This window comes from Narcine bancroftii, chromosome 6 (genome assembly GCF_036971445.1).
Source record: "Narcine bancroftii isolate sNarBan1 chromosome 6, sNarBan1.hap1, whole genome shotgun sequence".
Lineage (NCBI taxonomy): Eukaryota > Metazoa > Chordata > Chondrichthyes > Torpediniformes > Narcinidae > Narcine > Narcine bancroftii.
In genome coordinates this window covers 129,914,512-129,939,023 of record NC_091474.1, presented here as the reverse complement: position 1 = coordinate 129,939,023, position 24,512 = coordinate 129,914,512, and the positions used below count along the sequence as shown (strand labels likewise).

At 40.9% G+C, this 24,512-nt stretch overlaps 1 long non-coding RNA gene across 2 annotated transcripts in view; it reads right to left on the bottom strand.

The window, feature by feature from the left end:
• Nucleotides 1-24,512, bottom strand: part of LOC138737591 (uncharacterized) — a 296,044-nt gene that overhangs the window by 15,672 nt on the left and 255,860 nt on the right. For both annotated transcript variants that reach the window (XR_011341036.1, XR_011341037.1), the window contains one exon: nt 10,614-10,710. This is a non-coding gene — a long non-coding RNA (uncharacterized lncRNA). The remainder of the gene's footprint in view (nt 1-10,613; nt 10,711-24,512) is intronic.

The following is a 24,512-nucleotide window of genomic DNA, read 5'->3' as shown; positions in this document are numbered from 1 at the left end:
ATCATGGCTGATCTGATAATTGACTCAACTCCACCTTTTTTATGTAAAAATCTATCTAATTCAACCTTAAATATGTTTAATGAAGTAGCCTCAACTCTGGGCAGAGAATTCCATAAATTCACTGCTCTCTGGGAAAAACAGTTTTTCCTCATCTCCATTTTAAATCTACTCCCCTGAATCGAGGCTGTGTCCCCTTGTTCTTGTCTCACCTACTAGTGAAAACAAATTTCCTACCTCCAATTTATCTATTCCTTTCATAATTTTATGTTTCTATAAGATCTCCTCTCATTCTTCTGAATTCGAGTGAGTATAATCCCAGGTGATTTATTCTTTCCTCATACGTCAACCCCCTCATCTCTGGGATCAACCTGATTAACCTCCTCTGGACTGTTTCCAAGGCCAATATATCCTTCTTCAAGTATGGAGACCAGAACTGTACCCAGTACTCCAGGTGAGGCCTCACCAATTGCAGCATGGCCTCCCTGCTCTTAAATTCAATCCCTTCAGCAATGAAGGGCAACATTCCATTTGCCTTCTTGATTACCTGCTGCACCTTCAAACCAATCATTTGTGATTCATGCACAAACACTCCCATGTCCCTCTGCAGAACAGCATGCTACAATCTATCACCATTTAAATAATAATCCAACCTCCTATTTTCTTTCCCAATTAATGACCTCTCATTGAACAATATTGTACTCCATCTACCAGATCCTTGCCCAGTCACTTAACCTATTCATTTCTCATCAAATCACCTTTATTTGCTGTTCATACCATGGTCACATGGTAAAGAGAAGATAGCATTTCTCCAGCACCACGGAGCACATTTACATAAATATTGGTTAGAACAGAAGTTCAACACATTTAAAATATTAAGACTTATATATTAACATTCCACGGTACCCAATCCCCAAATGTTTTGGGAGATCAGGAGTCTGATAGCTTGGGGGAGAAAGATCTTGCCCAATCTGGATGTAAGGGCCCAAGTGCTGCAGAAACTCCTACCAGATGGCAGTTTCCTGAGTCATTAAGTTATCTGCAGACTCTCCTAATCCTCTGCATTATTTGCTTTTCCACTCAATTTTTTTTAATTTTTTTTTTACAACAATTAATATGTTTATTCAACGAAACCTGTTTTAACACCATAGTACAGTGTCCATTTAAAATGTTTGCGCAAGCTCAAGGAAACAGAACTTTTGATCTTAATTGCATTAATGTTTCTCAATCAAAAGTATGCTGGTATTGCCAGCAAAATACTGTCATTGTCAGATAGATAATGTGAATTTGATGCATATCATCAGTTACAGTCATTGCAGTTTACAGGAGATAAAGATTGGGTAATTGCCTATTCAGACCTTGTATTCTCATGGGGAACAGGACACTCCACCTTTTTTTTTAAATTTTTTATTTTTCACACCATTAATCACATTAACCATGATACACACTTTTTCCTTTTCACACATATACAGTGCCATTTTCTCCAACCCCCCTCCCTCCTCCCATCCCACCATCCCTACCTCCCCCCTCCCGTCCATTTAAGGTATAAAATCTAGGATACATTAAACCAGTCAGACAATGTTGTCATTCAATAAAAATACACCAGAAATTCTACTGAGTCCATTCTTTTCATTTCCTTTTCCTTCCGTTAACTTAGGTAGTGATTGTCCCCGGTAGGTTTTCGCTATTATGCTTAATGTAAGGCTCCCATATTTGTTCGAATATTTCAATATTATTTCTTAAACTATATGTTATTTTTTCTAATGGAATACATTTATTCATTTCTATATACCATTGTTGTATTTTCAAATTATCTTCCAATTTCCAGGTTGACATAATACATTTTTTTGCTACGGCTAGAGCTATCTTAACAAATCTTTTTTGTGCATCCACCAAATCAATTCCAAATTCTTTGTTTTTTATGTTACTTAGGAGGAAGATCTCTGGATTCTTTGGTATATTGTTTTCTGTTATTTTATTTAATATCTGATTTAGATCTTCCCAAAATTTTTCTACTTTCTCACATGTCCAGATTGCATGAATTGTTGTTCCCATTTCTTTTTTACATCGAAAACATCTATCAGATAGTGTTGGGTCCCATTTATTTAACTTTTGAGGTGTAATGTATAGCCTGTGTATCCAGTTATATTGTATCATACGTAACCTCGTATTTATTGTATTTCTCATCGTTCCAGAGCATAACTTCTCCCATGTTTCCTTTTTTATCTTTATATTTAAATCTTGTTCCCATTTTTGTTTAGTTTTACCATTTGTTTCCTCATTCTCCTTTTCTTGCAGTTTAATATACATATTTGTTTTAAATCTTTTGATTATCATTGTATCTGTAATCACATATTCAAAGTTACTTCCCTCTGGCAAACTCAAACTCCTTCCTAATTTATCCTTCAAGTAGGATCTCAATTGGTAATATGCCAGCGCCTTTTCCACTCAATTTAATGTTATCACCAAACTTAGATATGCTCAACTTGGTCCCCTCATCCAAATTGTTAATGTATATTGTGAACAGTTGCAGGTCCAGCACCAACCCCTGCAGCAGTCCACTCACCACTGTGACAGAGAATACAGATAAGTTATTGGGAAAGGTTTGTTAGAGTAGATCACATACAAACACTTTAAAACAGATCTTATTTAAAATACTGGAGGTTTGCCCCATGCTAGACATATTGGCTTCACATCTTTTGCAAGAGTTTTGAAGAGTGCTCAAGAGACTTCACTAATGGATTGTTGTTTACAAAAGGCAACAGATGAAAGATCTTGTTGGAGCCGCAGATTGTCTGGAAGAGAACTTGTTGTTCTAAGAGGGTCATGTGGTTTTTCAAGCAGAGAGAGAGTCAAACAGGCTTTAACTTAGAGAGAGAGAGAGAAAAGTTCTGCAGTGTTACAGTTGACAACAGCAGCTGGGACTAGAACAGGACAAGTTGGCAAGCTTGTAGAAAGCCCCATTTGGAAGATGAGTTGTGAATGCTTAGTCAAAGCCCTTGTGGTTCATACAAGAGGAGAGACTAGTTGTCTAATGTTTCACTTGGAAAAAGAGAAACAAAAAGGTTATCACCTGGAGTACCCTGAAGGGGTGAGTTTCATCAGCAAATCACTGAGGTGACTGATGGAAGTACATCAGTTGTGGATGTCCTGGAACAACAAATCTCTCTTTGAAAACCGACAAGAACCTTCCTGAGCGGTAACCATTTACCTTTCAAGCACCAAAGCCTGGTGAACTTTATAAATGTTTAATTCTGTGCACAGTATAAGAATTACCTGCAACCAGTGAACTTTGAGGAGTGAGAAGTGAGATTAGACTGTGAACCAAAGAACTTTTCTGAACTTACACACACACATTACATACACATGCACTTTAGAATTAGAATGGGGTTAAGTTAGGTTAGTTAAGTTAAAGTGTGATTCTGTTTTCATGTTTAAAGATAATTAAAAGCAACATTTGTTTAAGTAACCATTTGTCTTGGTGAATATCTATTGCTGCTGGGTTTTGGGGTCCTCTAGGCTCATAACATCACTGATTGCCAACCAAAGATACACTCACTTACCCAAACTCTGCCTTCTATTGATCAAACAATCTTCTCTCCATGCTGATACATGGCCCATAACTCCAAGAATTTAACATCTACCTGTTCCTCTCTATTCATTGTGCTCATTATATTCTCAAGGAATTTGTCATATATTGCATTTTCTTCCTGAATCCATGCTACATCTGCCTGATGGAACAATTTCTGTCCAAATATCTTGTTATTTCCTCTGAAATGATAGCTTAATACTTCACACAATTTCCCTGCAAACATTACGCTAACTAGCCTAGAGTTACTTTTGTTTTGCGTATATCCTTTTTTCAAACAGTAGAGTGACATTTGTTGTCTTCCAGTGTGCCAGGATCTTCCCAGAATCCAGAGAATTTTGGTTAATTATCACGAATGCTTCCACTATAACTTCTGATCTTTCTTTCAGAATCCTGAGATGGGTTCCATCAGAATCAGGAGACTTATCTAACTTTAAATCCACTGGTTTGTTCAGCAACATATCTTTCATGATATTGATGGCATCAAGGTCCACATCTCCCATTGCACCAATAACATCTCTCTTTGGCATGACAGACACAAAATAGTCCCTCAAGGCCATGGCCATTTCCACATTTCCAAATATTAATTCCCCTTTCTTACCTTCCAAGAGACCTACATTCACTTTGGCCACCCTTCACTGCTTTATATAATTATAAAAAATTTACTCAGTTTTTATATTTTGTGCTAGTTTACATTCATAATTTATCTTTCCTTTCTTTATTGTTGGTTTGTGGTTCTTTGCTCCAATCTTGGTGACTTTGTATGCATGAGGTTTTAATTTGATGTTGTCCTTTATTTCCTTCATTATCCAAGGATGGTTCTCCCTGCCCTGACAGTCCTTCCTCTTAACTGGAAAAAACTTTTGCTGAGCATTGTGCAAAATCTCTTTGAGATTCTTCCACTGTTCCTAAACTGTCCCAATATATAACCTGTGTTCCCAGCTCCACCCCCCCCCCTGCCCCCACCCCACCCATCCATTGTAGTCTCCCTTGTTTCAGAATTATACACCGGTTTTAGATTGAACAATTGCACCCTCAATTTGAATGAGAAATTCAATCATACTGTGATCATTCTAATTACACCAACATTAATTTTATCTGTCTCATTGCACAGGACTAGATCTAAGACTCTATGCTCCCTTGTGGGTTTGGTAACATGCTGTTTGAGAAAGCAACCACAGATGTATTCTATAATGTCCTCCTCAAGACTGCTCCAACCAACTTGATGTGCCAATCAATGTCCAAGTTAAAGTCCCCATGACAACTGCTGTTCCATCCTTATATGCATCAGTTATTTCTTGGTTTATTGCATTTATCCAGCAGCCTTTTGACAACCCCTTACCAGTATTTTTCTTTCCTTTACTATTCCAGATGGACGTTGCATTCTGCTCCTTAGATTTTACATCATCTTTCACTATCACCCTGATCTCATCCTTAATTAATAATGCAACCAACATCACAGAGTATCCCTGTAACCCTGGTCACAGTCTCTTCTCACTGCTCCCTTCAGGCAGGAGATACAGAAGCATCTAGGTCCAAAACCTCTAGGTTTAGAACAGCTTTTTTCCAACAGCTATCAGGCTTTTGATCCTCACCAAACTACCCAAGCCATAAACTACTCCTGGATCACTGAAAGATCTGTCGCACTATTGAAACATCACCATTTGTTGCACAAACTGGTATTTATCTATCCTTAGATTTAATTCTCTCTTTTTCTATTTTGCACTTGTGGTGATTTAAATGTTTTCTATTATAATTGGTGTATCTTACCTCCTGTTTGGCTGCACCAAGCAACAATTTCAGTTCATCTGTACATTGTATTTAGGTATATGACAATAAATTCTCATAATCATATATCAGAAAAGCAATGCAGAATTGCACCTCAGTGATATAAATATAAATTTTCATTTGTAAACAAAGCAATATCAGTATCCCCCCCAGAACAACATCCCCAGCAGTGGGATTCCCATCATACTCAGCTGGTCCATTGCTTATGTCCTGAAACCAACAACCACAGAATATAGGCCATTCAGTCCTTCTAGTCTGTGCCGACCACTATTTCGCTAGTCCCACTGACCTGCTCCCACTCCATCAGCCTCCAGATCTCTCCCATCCATGTATCTATCCAATCTATTTTTAAAAATAGAAGCCATTTGAAAAACTATTTCTGAGCTCTGTCGCAGGAAGGGATTTCCAGATAGACAAAGAAAAACAAAGTCTGCTTGACCAATTTCAACATCCCCACGGACAGCTGGAAGTATCTGATCAGTGCCCTCACAAAGTGGAGGAGGGCCATGCAAGGAATTAGTGAGCACCTTGGATCCATGCATTGGGAGCACAAAGAAGCCCAACGTGAATAATGGAAGGAGTGCACCACCTTACAAACTTCCCAGCCACCTGCATTTCATCAGGCACCTCCTGCTCCATTTTGTGGAAGGTTCTGTGGCTTCCAAATTTAGCCACTTTGAACCCTCAACAGCTACCCCTGCCTAAACAACAGAGTGTCATGTAAAACCACTGCATTGCGGTGTGCCAACATAGTTAACGCTGCACTATTGTATTCTTTAAAAAAAGACAATCATTGCAAAATGTAATGGTGTTCCCTGCCGTGCTAACACTGATTTTCTATTCTGCCTTTCTTTGAAGTACCACCTCCATGGTACCTGGGCAGTCTGTGGTGCTTTACTCTGTGAATCATCTGTGATCCTTTAACAATGCGCAGTGGTATGCAATGTAAACTGCAGTTTAATTCTGTAGCAATTGTGGTGGGAATGCCCAACCCCGTGGGGCAGCTCAGTTTCACAGCAAGATGAATTGATGGGAGATTGAAATACCAGGAGACAGCAGTGTTGATGAAGGGAAGTAAGTGAGCGAATTCTGTTTGGTGATAGAACAATGAAGCCTTTGGACTCGGGTTTCAGCTGTAGTCAGTGTCAGCTCCCTGTTTGAAGATTTAAAGGCTAGTACAGAAACTCAGACCGTCCCAGTGCAGAGTGCGCTGTCTTTCAGATCAGATAAGTTCTTTCAGGGGATCCAGGAGGGAAAGAGACCCTTTGCCCCACCGTCCACACTGATCATTAACCACTCATTTACTCTGATTCCACATTAATCCCAATAGTTATTCTTCTCATATTCTCGTCAGCTATTCCCCCACTGCACCCCCTCCACCAAACTAATCTACGTGCTGATTAACATCCCATATGTCCTTGCGACATGGGAGGAAACAGGAGCATCTGTGCAAACTCCATGCAGACAGCACCTGAGATGAGGACTGAACTCGGGTCTCTTGCACTGCAAACCAACAGCTCTACCTGGTCCGCCACTAGGTGTTCCAGAGATATACTAAAGATTCTTTGGTGCATTGCTTTTTGTTATAAAGGTTCTCATTAGTGTAGAGTCCTTATGATGTCATGCTGCAATAGTGTAATTGTCATTGTCTGAGGGTGCCTGAGAGTGTAGGATTTATTCTAAATGTTACACTGTATGATCCTGTACATGGTAAATAAGTAGCCAATAGGCCATCTCTTGCTGAGAATGACCACATTTCCCCTTGTGAATGTCAGTGAGTTTGGGTCTCTTGAGCAAACGTGCAGCTCCTGAACTCACCAGGCAATCTTCCTTGGTGATAACCTGGCCTTGCTCTGCTGCTGTGAGGGAGTCGGGTGACAGAATCCAGGAGTATTTTGATCAGCAATCTTTTTTTTATATTAAAGATATGCCTGAGGGAATATTTGGATAAGCCTGCAACAGATGAGCCTCACTCAGCAGAACCCATGGTAATAAACCATCCTTCTTGCCATTCTGGTCAATTTTGGCCAACATCGCTGTCTGTGGAAGATGGTTGAGTTGAAATTGCCTGTGACATTCCCTTGCAATATAATTAATCAGATGTAGAATACTTTAGGACGATGTGACCACGAAAGGTGCGATATAAGTGCAAGTCCTCCCTATTCATATATCCATAATTGTACGAGTGTGTGAGTGCATCGTTACAAAATGGAAGCCTGTTTAAAGACTGAAGCCATGTTAACAGGAGGCATACTGAGGAGAAACCAATATTCGTTCATCCAATCCCCAGATCTCTGTGTCATTGATTTCCCAATACAGCCAGCCTGTGTGCTAAATAGGAAAGGTTGAACATATGTTGCTGCTCGTTAACAGTTTCCACACCTCACGGCAGAAGGATTGATTAAGCAGTTTGCTGACAAACTTAACAGAACTAAGCAGCGAATCAATCCTGAGGCTTTTAATCTTTACACCAAGCGGAAACATCAGCAACTTACTGTCCCATTAATGCTTTGACTGGCCCATACAATCCTTCCTCAAGTGATCTGCCTCCCTTTACATGCGATCTGAAGTGTGCACAAGGTGTTATATAATTGTGGGAGTTCAAGCATAGTTAGCATAATGGTTAGCGCAATGCTACTGCAGCGTCAGTGACCTGGGTTCAAATCCGGCGCTGTCTGTGAGGAGGTTGCATGTCCTCCCTGTGACCTACGTGAGCTTTTTCTGAGTGCTCCGGTTTCCTCCCATCCTCCAAAATGCACAGGGTTGGGAGGTTAAATAGGTGCAATCAGGCATCGAGAATTTCATGGGCCAGAAGCTTCTGGCCTATTCCTTGAAGAAGGCCTCAGGCCACAATGATGGCAATATATCTTTGTTTCCTATGGAGGCTGAAAAGACCAGCTGAGTTCCTCCAGCATTTCAGTGTGTTTTTTTACTAAATAAGCCGCAGTAGCCTTCTACTGTGCTGTGACATTAAAAAAAAATTATAAACCATATAGTTTGCGTAAATAATAATCTTTTAATTGCACCAATTGTGAAACTATTAAAACACCAAAGCAATGTGCACTCTTCACATCATGCTTCGAACATGACAGCACGTGAAGATCTCCAGGCATAATCTTTCATTTTGAAGTTAATGTCGAATATCATGGGTGATGTAGATGAAAACTATGGCAAGAATAACAGTAACTACCAAACATTGTGCCCAAGATCGGCAGCGAAACATGGTCCCACCTTATACTGACTTACCAACTGATTAAAGACAAGGTGTAGGGACGTGAGAAATCAATGTACAGTGCGCTCTCACTCAACATGTTCTGAAGTCAGCTATCTGTACATTTGGTTAACCGTAGCATGAACCATGATATTGAAAGAAACCAGGAGAAAGGTGGAAAAGAATGGAAAGCAAGCAAACCCAGCTTTGGTCTCTCATCCGAAAGTGGCATCTCTGAAAGTACATCGCATACTCAGCATTGCTCTGGGAGTAATAGACAAACATAGAAGTGCTTTTTACACAGCCACTTCATTCCGGGATATTTGCAGCTTTTTTATGGCTATACCTGCTGTATAAAAAGCACCAACATGGAATGGAGGGAAGTAATTCCAGCCTCAGCTTTTCTCTGCTAGCAGAGGTAGTAACAGCCCCGGAATGCCATCTGTGTGAGAAGGCAATTTGGCTTTCCTGGACCAGCTCAGGTAAGGAATATGTCACTGTGATGGCGCATAATGTATGCGACCTTTCAGCGGGAAATATGGAAATTTGAAAGCAATAGGCAGGATTCAGCATTTAACGGTCTAAATGTCTGCTAATTGGAGGGGGGGGGGGTATCCACAAGCTCCTTACCCTTTGCGCTGAGGATGAAATTAGGCGCCATATTACAGGAACGGTAAAGCATGGCCTGATTTTGGAGAGACTTGCACAAAAACTTACCAACCTCAGCTTTGGTCTTAAAGACCTCAGAAAGCTCAGTGATTAGAGCACTGAACTTGTAAACCAGGGGTTGTGAGTTCATTCCTTGCTGGGGCCTCATCTCTGTGAGGGGTGCTGGACAAAGTGGTGACTCTGCATCTTCCTTATGGTAGACAAAGTTAAAGAATTTCATGTATGCTACATTCTAAATGTAGTATTACAATGACAATAATGGAAGATTTTTCTAACCTTTACCTTCTACCTTTGCGAGGGACAAGTTGAAGGTGATAAGGAAGAAGAACAGCCTGTGTAAAAAATACCATCAAGTGAACAATCACAATGGCAGGAGTGATAGAGGGTGTTTGGACTGGCCATGTTTTGATCTATGCTATTCCATCTGGGGCATAAGTCACTCAGCAAATCCGGTTGGTCTTCTGAGCAACATGGAGGATCTATATTCCCCTGAGACTGTTCAAGCTGCGTCTCCCTCCTCCCTCAGCAATTATGATACAGCAGTTCCTAGCAGAATAGTCACAGAGGCCAGCAATAAAGAAGCTGTGCCTCAGCGACCAGGTAAAGACATTTTTTTTCATGATTAACTTTTTTTTTGGTCAGCTGAGGATAGAGGCCCAGGAGACAAGATAATAGCTCGGGCGGGCGACAGACTTGAACAGGCAGAAGACATGAATGGGTTCAGCAACATGTTCAAGGACTTTCAAAGTGAGATGCAGAAACAGGTCTCACTTTTGTGGGAAATGATTGGACTCATGAAATCTTCTGAACGACAGCATCCTGCAATCACTGTACTGCAAAAAATTCCCGCACGACAGCACAGCGCCCCTGCACCCCATAGCAGGGGCACAGTACCACAGCAGAATGAAAGCATCCACCACACCGATGAGGCAAATGAGTCATTTCAACCACTTTCTTCCTCCAGCTGCTAGAATGATGTGACAGTTACTACTTTTGCAAATTGTTGTTGTTTAGTTTATTATTCACTACAATTCTCTGACAAGTGCAATATTCATTCACTGAAAGTTGCATGTTGCTTGCTAAAATTGTTTACAGAAGGGACATAATTGCCTCACGGATCACCTGGTGACTGTGTGCTTGTGCACCCAGATAAGCAACCTGATCAGGCTCCTCAGGGAGATCGGGCAGCTCAGTGTTCCGCTCTGGCAAGTTGTGTTTCTTGTTAATCTCATGTATATTTTATTCTGGGATACAGGGTCATTACTTTTCATCTGTACAGCATATGTTTCTTGTTCTTACAATTTTTGTAAGAAATATATAAAATTCAATATTTTTTTTAAAGTAAAAAGACACACTGACCTGGCATTATGCATGTTTTGCTCGGTTCAGTGAAAACGACCAAAGCCAGCTTCGTGCCGGTATTGCCGGTTTTGCTCCAGTATCACGGAATTTCTGTCTAAAAAACATATAAGGCTGCAGGTGATGGAATCTTGAACAGACAACAAATTGTGGGAGGAACTCAGCAGGTCAGACTGTATCATGATAGAAATGGTCAGTCAACACTTCATTCAGTCGGAATTCAGGGAATGATGGCCCACATTTTATTTTTGGGGCCTAAAATGGGACTTGAACCTTCACCCTTGTGCTTCATGGTGGGGCTGCTACCTGTTGATCCAGCTCATGTTAACATTGTGAGGGCATCGAATTGCACAACCATACAGTCTTGGAAACATGCCCATAGAGGGAGGCCATTCTCTCCAATGCCCTTATGCCAGCTCTTTGTACAAGCAATATCAGGCTTTCCCACTCTACATTAATTGCCCACTGACATGGAAATTCCACAGATGTTCGTCCAACCATTTTTAGAATACTATTTATGGAATCAATTTTCACCATTTATTCAAGTCATGTGTTCCAAATTCTATCAGTTTTCCAAATGAGCATAATTTTATTCATCTCTCTTCAGATCATGGGCCTGTGATTTAAATCTCTGACATTTGCTGCTGACTCTCTTACCAGGATGAATAACTCATTCCCATCTCCTTCATCAATACATTGGCATCTCGAAAGCCTTTGTTGGGCCATCTCTTTATTTCTGCTATTCTAAAGAGAACAGTAAGTATTTACAACTTCTCCTCATAGGCAAAGTTCACCATGATGGTTACACCTTTGAACATTTCTGAATCTGGGCAACACAGGGATTATTCTCTACTCATCCACACTTTTTTAACAACATCAGGCTATTTGTTATGTACTGGTCACCACTGATAAAAAAAAAATCAGCCTAATTCGTTAGCATGGAAGCACAAAGGAGAGTACAGATCTAATGGTTAACACAAAAAAAATAGTTGACTTGACAGGCTTTATGAATATCAACCGTTCTTTTTCTCCCACTGATAGTGCTCAACCTGCTGAGTTCCTCCAGTAGATTGTGTTTAACTAGTTAGCATGTTCACTCTTCAGGAAGCCTGTGACCCAATAACACAAGGACTTGGAAGCAGGCTACTGGAACAGAAAACAAAGCAGATCACTTGGTACTCCATCTCCCATTTATCTAGGGGCAGGAAATAAGGAGACCATTCAGCCTCTGAAGCTTGTTCCAGTTTTAAAGAAGGCAATACCTAATCTGTTTCTTATACTTACTTTGATCCCATAACATTTGTTTCTGAAAAATCCATCAATATAAGCTTTGAAACATTGAATTGTCACTTCAAAACTATTTCCAGCCTTAATGGAGTAAAAACACAAAGCTGGAGAAACTCAGCAGGTCAAGAAGTGTCCTTTATATGGCAAAGGTAAAAATACATCACCGACATTTTAGGTTTGAACCATTGATGAAGGGTTCAAGTCCAAAACGTTGGTTATGTATTTTTACCATTGCTACCGGCATCACCTACGGCTCCTAGAACGCTTCCACCAGCGTTGTCTCCGCTCCATCCTCAACATTCATTGGAGCGCTTTCATCCCTAACGTCGAAGTAGTCGAGATGGCAGAGGTCGACAGCATCGAGTCCACGCTGCTGAAGATCCAGCTGCGCTGGGTGGGTCATGTCTCCAGAATGGAGGACCATCGCCTTCCCAAGATCGTGTTATATGGCGAGCTCTCCACTGGCCACCGTGACAGAGGTGCACCAAAGAAAAGGTACAAGGACTGCCTAAAGAAATCTCTTGGTGCCTGCCACATTGACCACCGCCAGTGGGCTGATATTGCCTCAAACCGTGCATCTTGGCGCCTCACAGTTTGGCGGGCAGCAACCTCCTTTGAAGAAGACCGCAGAGCCCACCTCACTGACAAAAGGCAAAGGAGGAAAAACCCAACACCCAACTCCAACCAACCAATGTTCCCCTGCAACCGCTGCAACCGTGTCTGCCTGTCCCGCATTGGACTTGTCAGCCACAAACGAGCCTGCAGCTGACGTGGACATTTACCCCCTCCATAAATCTTCGTCCGTGAAGCCAAGCCAAAGAGAAGAGATATAAAGGACACTTCTTGACCTGCTGAGTTTCTCCAGCTTTGTGTTTTTACTTCAACCATGGTGTCTGGAGAATTTTGTGATTAACTTCCAACCTTAATGGAATTGGGGGACTGAGTTCCAGTTTCCACTAGCCTTTGTGAAATGAAGGGATTTCTCATGTCACTCCCTGAAGGCCCTGGCTCTAGTTTTAAGGGTAGTTTCCCTTGAACATGGTTCACCCAGTAGATCAAATAGCTCCCTCCATTTACACTCTCAGTATCTTAAACACTTCTCATGCCAGAGATGAACTCTTGATGTGGCAGTGCTTGCACAGTGTGTCTCGCCTTCAGAATTTGGTTCCACCAAATTGAGATGAGAATGCATAACCACAACCACCGAGCATGCTCAGCTCATGCAAACAGGATGCATTTTTGGAATAAATCATGCTTTAAATTTTCCTGGCTCCTAATATAAACATCTTGTCTCTCCACAGGAAAGCACCAAAAACTGGCTCTCAACTTCTCCTATTTCAGAAAAAGTTAAGAGCTCATCAGTTATTTACTTTCATGGAATTGTGGATGCAGCATAAAGTATAAACTGCAACTTAATCAAGATTTGGATTGACAGCGGCCTTCTCCTTCATTGTTTCCCTAGTTGTTTGCATGTTCAGCCAAGCCTTTGTCTAAACAATATTCTGTGCAGGTAGTCAGTTTTCCCCTGGAAAGTTAAAAAGGGCAATAGTGCACAGAAAACACGTCTCCTTTTTACCTGTCTAAAGCTGCCAGGAGTATCACTAGATGACCAAAAATGATCCAATTTCATTAGACCCATTCTTTACATCTAATTAAATCCAAATGTAATACTTAATGAGAATTTTGCTAATGGACCCTAATGTACAATTAAAAACCTTTCCAAAAAATTAAAAGGAATTCTAAAATGTGACATCTAAAACCAATAAAATACAAATTGCAATTAAAATGTGAAACTAAAGCCAATGAAAATCAATTGGTCTTTCACCCCAACACTTCTTGACTTGCAGGATAAAAGTTTAAGTTCAGGTTCATATTTGTTGTCATTACATACACGACATCACATACAACCCTGAGATGCTTTTTCTTGCAGGCCAGGCGGAATTTGTAATTACTGGTAGCTGTAAATGGTACTCAAGATAGAAGTGTATAGAAAAGACAGAAAGGTAAGCAAAGTAAATGTTAACAAACTGACTGTTCAAATACTGAAATAAATATTCAATAATAAATAATGAGCAAAGTAAGAGGCTTTAAATGAGTCTCTGAATGAGTCTGTTGATCAGGAATCTGGTTGAGGGGTTGCAGCTATTCCTTAACCCTGAGGTATGAGTCTTGTGGCACCTGTACCTCTTTCCTCATGGCTGCAGTGAGAACAGAACATGTCCAACATGTGGATCCTTGATGATTGATGCTGCTCTCCAATAGTCGTGTTCCATGTAGATGTTCTCAATCATGAGGAGTGTTTTGCCTGTGATGTGCTGGGCTGTGTCCACTACCTTTTGCAGGGCTTTTTGCTCAGGGATATTGGTGCCTCAATGTCAGACCGTGACAAGGCGTTCAGCACACTTTCCACCATGCATCTGTAAAAGTTTGCCAAGGTTTCCGATGCCATCCCAAAGCTCTGCAAACCCCTGAGGAAGTAGAGGCACTGAATGTTTTCTTCGTTATGGCATTAGTATGATGGGTCCAGGAAAGGTCCTCCGAGATATGTTCCAAAGCTTGGAATTTATCTCATTGGATTCAGGTCCTCCAAGATATGTTCCAAAGCTTGGAATTTATCTCATTGGATTCATCTTGTTCCTATTTCAGCTGGCTATGACAACATCAACAATACAGGTTCAAATCCAGTGCTGTCTGAAAGGAGTTTGTACATTCACCCCATGACCTGTGCAGATTTCCTCCGGTTCCGGTTTCTTCCCGTGCTCCAAAAACATACAGGGCTGGTAGGTTAATTGGTGTACTTGGACAGCACGGGCTTGTGGGCTAGAAGGACTTCTTAACTTGTTGCATCTCTAAATGTAAAAAAAATTAAAGTGCAGAATGGTTACCTGACCAAAACATATGAAATAATGTACCTTCTTCAGTCTTACATCTATCACATTGTAATGAGAAATTAGAATAAAATTAACCAATTGATCTTTGGAAAAGTAAACATTAAATTCCAATGATGAATTAATCAATTTCGAGATAGAATCCCAAGTAGCATCAGAAAATTCTTGTTGAAAATTTTACTCCCATCTCATTTCTTAGTCTTGTGCTGGGCATTACCACTAGGTATCAATAACTCATAGAGAACTGATAACTTTTTAGTATTTGGTTTAAGATTATAAATCTTCTTTTATCATCTTTAATTTCAAATCTTGAGGGAGTTTTAATACCAAGGAATTTAAAAAGCTCCCAATCTGTAAATGTCTAAAAAAAATGATTTTAGTTATTTTAAATTTAGAAGATAAATGTTCAAAAAAAGGCTAAATTTTGGTCAATAAAGAGACCTTAGAAGTCCTGATGCAGGAAAATGCGAAAGCTTCAGATGCTGGGCTCTTAATCCAAAACAGGATTGCTTGACTCTTTGAGTTCTTCCAACAGTTAGAGTCAAGATTCACGATTCCTTTGTGTCATGTACACAAATACATAAAATTTGGTTTTCTTTGTTGACCTTGTAAAGGCACACAATAAAAATTACATTTATTGCCATTTTTCTTTGAACCTGAATGCATAGTGACTACAAGATATTAACCAAACTGTTGTGGATAAAAAATCTGAGGCGAGAAGAAGAGAACTATAGTCTTTTACTCAGTTATTTGTATTGATCAAGAAACCCCTGCTGCTAAAGGTGGTGCAAACAAATCAATTAGTAACATTAAAATGAATTAGATGTATACTTAAAGGGGGAAAGAGAAATGGCAGAGCTTTGATACAAGAGGCTGCACAGATATGATGTGCTGAACAGTTCCCCTTTGTGCTGCACAGTTCTAAAGTACCATGAATGAGCAAGCCAGCAATTACGGATGGGTTACCAATCTTTCAGATCTGAGGTAGAGATCCCGGGAACTGAAGATGGACATTGCAGCTAGTCATACCAGCCAGCTAAATTATTGGGATTCATCTTTCCAAAGATTGTATTATTTCCAGAAATATTGAAAATAGCACAGGTGGGATGGTTGGACCTCCAGGGAATGTCCCACCAGATTTGCAAGATAATTGCAAGTCATTTTACCCTGTCCAGCAAAGTGCAAAGAACTACACTCATCTGATGGTTCAAAAGACATGTATTCTGTCTAAAGATCCCACAAAATGAATATCCCAGTTCAGGTTATTGCAGCATGGGTCTGAAAGGTTGAGAAAGATTCATAAACAGAACATTCCAGAGACATTTTAGCTTTTCAGGAAGGGTCTACAGGAAGGTTCCATTGGTTCCTCTAACCCCACTTTGATTCCAAACTCCCATTGTTCGGTCATTCAGGTTGCAGGAGAGTGGGTGACAGGTTAGAGAGCCTTCTCATTGGTCTGTTCCTGTTCTGCTGGCTGCCAGCCGGTTAGAAGTGACTGGATGGGGAATGGGTACTCTGCTTATGGTCCTATTCCCTCATTCCTTTCCCCAAGGAAGGGACATATCAGTACTGAGGAGGCCACAGTTAATGGGCAACACAAGTACGGAAAGATCGATCTGGCATGGTTGATAAATCTACTAGTTAACGATTTAGTTACCTTAGTTTTATGGTTTGTTTTTCTATTATTTGAATGATTGTAAAAAGGGGAAATAATTATGTGGATTTTTATTTGATTTTGCTGAAGCAACCCTCAAAATGTAATTCAGGAAGGCATCGGCAGAAAGAGAAGTCCAAGAAGCTAACTTGTCAAACAAGGAATCTTTCATCAGAACCCAAGCTGCTGACTGCTGAAGTTCATTATCATAGAAGTATAATGCACAAATACAATTAAATTCTTGCCTGCTGCAGCTACATAGATCCATAAAACACACTAACAACAATAAGTATAAATTCAATGAACACAATGCAGCATGAGAGAAATGAGTACAAATGGATAAATAAATATTCACTGTTGCAATAATGCCAAAAGTATGCTTTTTCAATCATGTGGGCGGATCATTGGTGGTCCTGGCACAGTGTTAGAATTAGAATAGTAGAGGGAGGCTGTGAAAAAACGGTTCTTCAGCCTTGATGTGGAGCCTTCTGGTGACTGTTCCTTTCGTCTTGAAAGTAACAGCAAGAATAGAGAGTGACCAGGGCTGAGAAAGAATTTACGGTTCACTTCTTTATTGTGTAGCTTTGTATCCTGAAAGTCTGTGAGTTGTGTACTGAGGGAAGAGAAGGCTTAACTAATCCACCCAAAGGAAACCAGTGAAGCTAAATATAGAGCTTCCTGAGCTTGACACGGTGACCCTTTGTAGGCAAATTCCAGGCTTCGGGGGTTCAGAACAAGGGGTCAAGGAGGGTGACTCAATGCCTTGAGCTTGGGTTCACCCCTGGACCCAATAGTGGGCCTTGTGGCTATGGAAGTTACGAGAGTGCAGGAGGCGGTGGTATCAGAGGAGGTGGTGGGATCCATGGACACTTGATGTCTCTGATGTGATTCACTTTGCTCCCGTTGGATTGCTTGCATGCCTTTGTGTGCCATTGCAGGGCAAATAAAGGAAAAGCTTACTTTTTGTGTGCATAACAATAAATGGAATCCTGGATCTTGGAAATGCTGAAGGTCAGATCAAGCAATTGAAGGAGGCTCCCGAGGAGCTCCAAGGATGAAATAGCCTATTTCTATATATTTCATGCAAGATCTGGGAACACAAGAGATTAAGCAGTTAAAGCAACAACAAAAGTTGATATTTTCCAGTCTCCTTTCTACCAATGGGATATTGAAGCACAGATAAAATGACTTAAAAGATTTTATCTTTTGGGGAATTTAAAGCTGGTAAAGCCTTTTCCTCTTGAAAAGTGGAAAATAAACAGAAGTCTTAAAAATTATAAAGGAAGCTTGGAAATTAGTAATTTTACAGTAATTTTCTGCCAGAAGCACAAATAGAAGGTTGTCACCAAAAGATTTAAGTCAGAGCTTTGGAAAAAATTGTTTTCAAAGAGCAACGAGAATGTGGAACTCATACCACATGCAGTAGTTGAATTAGAGATCAGCGAGGCACTAAATGGGAGGCTTGGTTCGCATGGAAAGGAGTGGGCATTTGGGAGCTACATCGATAGGTTGGGAGGAGAGAATTGGAAATGGCTCTTTCTGAGTCTAAGTACCAGCAGACAATAGTTGTGAATGCCCAGGAACTGTGCTGCAGCTTTAAGCTAATGGGACATGCGCAAGGTTGAATTGCAGACCAGCTGATGAAAGTGGTTCAGTGCTGTGACATATTTGCACAACTTAGAGCACATGAGAATTACTGAGTATTTGATAGATTCTCAAGTGAGTAATTTACACCAGATAGTTCAGCCAAAACTAAACCAATATTTCCAGGAGAGAAAAAAATTATTAAAAAGTCGAATAGTATCAATCATTAAAAAAAAGTTGTAAAATTATATCTGTGCAGTTACCATCAGAGCAATGATGAGATTAATTTAACTTGTACAGGTACATAATCGTTTATCTGAAATTCTGAAAACCAAAAACTCTGAAAACCGAACATTTTTTTTCATGGATGTTGTCTGTGCACCAAAGTTCACATTTGGTGACAAATATTACCCGACTCGACCCACCCCCCGTCCAGCGCCCTGTCTTAGTGCTAGTAATTTTATGGTCTATCTTTATCTCACTTCATTTACCACCCTCCTCAACCAGCACAGCCAGAACAATCCCCGTCCAGTGCCGCCGCCGCCACACCCCATCCAGCGCCGCACAACTCCCCCCTCTCCCAGTCCAGGGACCCTTCTAGTCAGGAGTGCACCTATTCAAAATAGTGCCTTGGCAGGGGTGACCAATTTATCAAAATAAACGGCGACAAGGTCTTGCGAGATCTGGCCACATTGTTGTATTTGACGTTGTATAATTGAGAGGGAACACTAGAATGAGGAAAGACGATGGGGTGGGTGGGGGGAGGGGCGTGGGGGGGGGAGAGGGAGCACTGCCGCCGCTGCCACAGTTATTTAACATACTGCCGTTACTATTATTCTATCATACAAAAAATTCTGAATTCCAAAAAGTGTCTGGTCCAAGGGTTTCAGATAAAAGATTATGTACCTGCTGCTCTCTCTAAATCTCAATGAAGATGTGATATTAAAAGGGGTTTCACAATATCCGCTCTTTTGACAGGCATACAACCGAGATATTATCCTCCAAGTGTTGAGAGACCAATTCAGACTCAGCTGAAGCAGACTATCACTTCTCAGCAATTGCTCCTGAACAATTTCATCAGCTTTGTGATCTCACCCAACATTCTGCCAATGTAATGCATAAAATCTGTCTCAAATGCCGCAAAGCTGGACCAAGGGTGTCTGGAGACAAATTGCACAGCTGCAGCAATTTCACCCCAGTTGCTTCAAATGCAGACAAGCAATCAATAGAACAGCAGTGTAAAAGGCCATTCGGCCACTCAAACCTGTGTCAGGTCTTCGAAGGAACTATTCAATTAGTTCAATTCCTCTTCTTTCCTCAGGTCTATCTGCCACTCCTTTTGCTATCTACTATTGAAAGTGATTCCAGGGAATATGCTCCAGATCACACTAACATGCTCCATGGAAGTGTTCTCATCCTCTCAACCATGCAAATTTAAATTCTTGAGAGTCACTATCTCAGAGGACTTTTCCTTCATGATGACACTAATATCAATATGAAGAAAGCATGTGAATACCTCAACTTCCTCAGGAGTTTGCGAAGGTTCGGTATGACATCGGAAACCTTGGTAAACTTCTACAGATTTGTAGTGGAAAGTGTGCTGACTTGGTTGCATCATGGCCTGGTATGGGGATGACACAGTTAGTTTAGTGGTTAGCTTGTTGCACTGCCAGCAAATCTGGTGTTATCAGTGAGGAGTTTGTACATTCTCCCCTTCTCTGCATGGATTTTGTCTGGGTGCTCCAGTTTCCTCCCAGCCTTCAAAATGTATGGGGGTTGTAGGTCAGTTGGGTGTAATTGGGTGGCATGGGCTCGTTGGCTAGAAGGGCCTTTTACTGTGCTGTATGCCTAAATTTAAATTTAAAAAAAAATTAATACCTCTGAGCAGAAATCCCTGAAAAAAAGTAGTGGATGCAACCCATTACATCACAGGCAAAACTCTCCCCACCATCGAGAAAATCTATATGGAGTGCTGCTGTCAGATGCAGCAATCATCAAGGATCCACACCACCCAGCATACGCTCTGTTCTTGCTACTGCCATCAGGAAAGAGGTATAGGTGCAACAAGACACACACCACCAGGTTCAGGAACAGTTGCTACCCCTCCACCAACAGAGGGAACAAACTTAATCAGGGACTCGTTTAAGAATTCTTTGCACATTATTTATTACTGAATATTATTTTTTTCTGTATTTGAACAGTCAATTTGTTTACATTTCTTCCTTTGTTTTGCTTTGCTCTCTTTTGTATACATATCTTTTTCTTGACGCTACTGATAAGTAGAAATTCTTCCTGACCCGCAAGAAAAAAGAATCTCAGGGTTGTATGTGATCTCATGTTTGTGCTCTGACAATAAACTTGAACTTTAAACTTTGACTTTGAACTGTGCCTGCCTTATGTGTAAACTCTCACTGGAGAATGCCTGTTGCAGATTGATTCTAATTATCAGATTTTATAGCAAAGCCAAGGTTCGTACATGCTTGGAATGCTTAGGTTAATTCATTAATTATCTCACTATGAAGGCTCTGAATAAAATGTAGGTTCAACCTCTTTTACAACAGAAATTTATTTTTGTTCATACAGTGGATTTAAAGGGTTCACTTATTTTCCACTTCTAGCAACTTCTTCAGCTGATTGGCAGGTCAGGACATCTCACAGGCCCATTAAAAGCCAAGACCATAAGTAGGACTGGACACCAGGCTGGTTAACTATTTCCTTCCCTAAAGGAAGGATGGATTCTTCACAGCAATCCAACAGTATCATGGCCAGCAGTACAGATATAAACGAATACAGATTAAATCCTTGAGTGCAGTTTCCCCAGTGGCTGAAATTCAAATTCAGCTCTCTGGGCCAATAATCGAGGCCTAGCCCTGAATAATCATGAATATTTCACCTAAGATGCAACTGTACCTCTTTAAGTTATATTTGTTGGTGCTGTTGTATCACTGTTTGCAATTGGTATCCACAAGTGTTCAATTATTGCGTGGCTTTTTTTTCTTATTCCTAGGTCCAAAAGACAGTTAATGCTGTCTGTGTTGTCAAGAAAGTGATAACAATATGATGAATTTATGGAATTTATATGAAAAAAAGTGAAGAATGTTAAAGATTAAAGGAAAAAGTACTGCATTCAGTGTGAAAACTTAAAAGGTCCTGAAAGGTTTCTGGAGACCTTTATAGTCTCCTTCTATGCCGTAACTCTTTCCATGCTACCCTGATTTTATTAAGAGGTCAATATAAGTGGAAATCTTTCTTCCACGGACAGTCAAATTTGTGAGGTTACCTGCGACTGTGAAGAGGGTTGGGGTACAAGTATAAATGGAACATAGTTGGTCTTACTTGAGAAAGGATATACTAGCTTCAGCAACAGTCTGGCATTGAAGGGGCAACCTTTTGAGGTGAGATTAATTAGCCTAGGGCCATGCTCACAGGAGTTTTTTTAAAGGATGAGCTGGGATCTTAAAGAGACAAAAAAATACAGAATAATTATGAGAATAGATAAAATAGCAGGGAGGATGTTGCCACTGCTAGGTGAGACTAGAAGTGGGAAACAGAGCCTCAAGATTCAAGGGTGCAGAGAGTAGTGAATCTGTGGAATTCTCTGCCCAAGGAAACAGAGAGGGATGCCTTATTAAACACGTTTAAGGCATGAGAGAGAAATCTCTGCATGGTCAGGGAATTAAGGGTGATGGGGCACAGGCATGTGGTTGGAGCTGAGTCCATGGCCAGATCAGTTATGATCTTATTGAATGGTGTCTTGGGTAAACTTATACCTCTCATCTTGTTCGTTTTAGATTGGTCACAGTGTTTGAACTACCGAAAGAAGATAGACACACACACTGAGAGCAGTTCAGTTTATCAAGAACTGCTCATGGCTCACCTCTTTCTTTCGGCGAAACAGCTTGAGACCAACCCTGCTCGCAGCGCCAATTCACAGGCACGATGCCATTTCAGATCAGCACGGGGGCTTTGACCTGCTCCATTTTGACCTGGGTCGTTTCACCCCTCTTTATCACACCTGGTGATTCTAGGTTCCCCTGGAAGCACCATATGGATACTGAACTTAATGCAGATGCCCAATCGGCATATTCCGCAGCAGCCCAGAACTCCTGGCCTCAAGCAGTCCTACAGCCTCAGCCTCCGAGCAGCCGGATAACAGGCGCACGCCTCTACGCCCGGCGTAGTGAGCAGGATTGGTCTCAAGATGTTTCGCCGAAAGAAAGAGGTGAACCCTGAGCAGTTCTTGATAAACTGAACTGCTCTCGGTGTGTGTGTCTATTTTCTTTTGGAAGCTCAAACACTGTGACCAATCTAAAATGAAGAAAATGAGAGGTATAAGTTTACCCAAGACAATTGGCGCTGCGAGCAGGATTGGTCTCGAGATGTTTCGCCGAAAGAAAGAGGTGAGCCCTGAGCAGTTCTTGATTCCGGGATGGACTTCCAAAGACGATGGGTTTGGCATGTTGGCCAATACCCTATCTTTGTTGGAACCACCCATGAACTGCTCTCGGTGTGTGTGTCTATTTTCTTTCGGTAGCTCAAACACTGTCACCAATTTAAAATGAACAAAATGAGAGGTATAAGTTTACACAAGACAAATGGGAGGCAGGTTTGGTGGGCCAGAAGACCTCCTTCTGCTCCTATTCCTTATGTTCTTATGTAAGACACCTTGGTTAGACTGAATACAAGAATATTGGGTTCACTCTTGATGTGGTTTTATTTATTGTTAGGAGGTTTCCTTTTATTTAAACCTGAATAATCCACTTTTCCAGAAACAAAACCTACAAAATTGTTATAGCTATTTGGATTTATCGACCTGGATTTTCCTTAGAAATACCAACTGTTCCAAGTGCAGATTGGGCGATTGCTTTGGGCAACACCTGACTTCAGTCCTCAGAGGTGATCCTGAACCTTTTTTTTTGCCCACCACTTTAATTCCTCATCCCACTCCCCGTCCAACCCCTTGGATTTTGGCCCCCTGCTTTCTCCCAGCACCTCATCAAGGCACATTGCAGCCTTCTGGACTCAACACTAATTTCTAGAATTTCAGGTCACTTCATCTCCTGGTCTTCATCAGTAAATCTTCGGAGACATTAGCTCGTCCTAGTTGTCTTTCATCCTTTCTGCCTCTCTCGGAGTGAAGGGCAGGCCCAAACAGACCTACCAGCCTTGACCTCCTGCTCTGCATTTCACAACCCCAACATTCTTTTATCTAACCCTCCCCATTCACCCAATGGCCAGATAAACTTGTTACACCTTATCTCTATGGTCACCCCAGATTTATTCAATCAGAGACTCACTCACTCTGCAGCTTTACAAGCTTCTTTTATCTCCTTTTTCATTCCAATGAAGGGTAATTGACCTGAAACATTAACTTTGCTTCTCTTTGCACAAATGTGACTTGACCTGCTGAGTATTTTCAGCATTTTGTGTTTTTATTTTAGATTTAAAACATCAGCAGTTATTTTTTTATTTAGACTAGACGATCTAGTCATTGCTATTCAAGTTCCGGTTTATTGTCACATGTTCCAAGATGCAGAAAGAGATTGTCCTAAAATTACACAAGAGAGTTCAGGAGGGCAGAGTTGATTGGAGCAAAGGCAAGACAATTTTACTATTTTGAAATTAATTCAGGAGTCTGACAACAGTGGGAAAGAAACTTTCCTTGAATCTGGTGGTGTGTGATCTTATACTCGGGAATCTTTTGCCTGACGGCAGGGTTTGAAGACATTGTGGCCAGGGTGGAATGAGTCTTTTGATATGTTGGCTGCTTCCCAAGGCAGTGGGAGCTATGGATGGAATTGTTTGGGAGGAGGGAAGTGTGTGTGATGGCCTGAACCCACAACCTGGAAGTTTTTGGTGAAGCAGTTCCTGTACTATGCAGTGATGTTAGCCTGGCAGGATGCTTTCAATTGTGCATACTGGAGTTTGTGAAATCTTATTGTGTTTACATTGGAATTTTCTAATTCACAACCTTAAAACTAGAATACTGTCTGAACTGTGCTCTGGGATAACCTGAGGTCATGCAAGGCATAACACAGATAGTAGCATTTCTATATTTATACTGCATGGCAATTAACCAAAAAGATCTGCTGGGTTTGCGGTCATTGGGGATGTGAAGACATCTACACTTTGACTCCCAGAATGAACCTGACTTCTTCTTTGTTGCCCATTTTAAACAAAGGTAGAGCATCAGAATACTGTATGTAATTATGATATGTCTGCTTAGTCTGGTTGGAAATGAATAAATCAAATATACAATTTGAGACTAGCAAATGCATCACAAATTGCTTTGGTAGCAAGAAATTACCCTTGCATTTGAACAGAAATGTTAATGCAAAAAATGGTTGAATGCAGTAAGTCCCTGGGTAACGAAGGTCCGACTTATGGTCAACTCGTACTTATGAACGGACTACGCGCGGCTTCAGCGATTCATTGGCTCGAGGAAGGAGAACATCATGTGCCATTTTAACTCAGATCACATTGCCA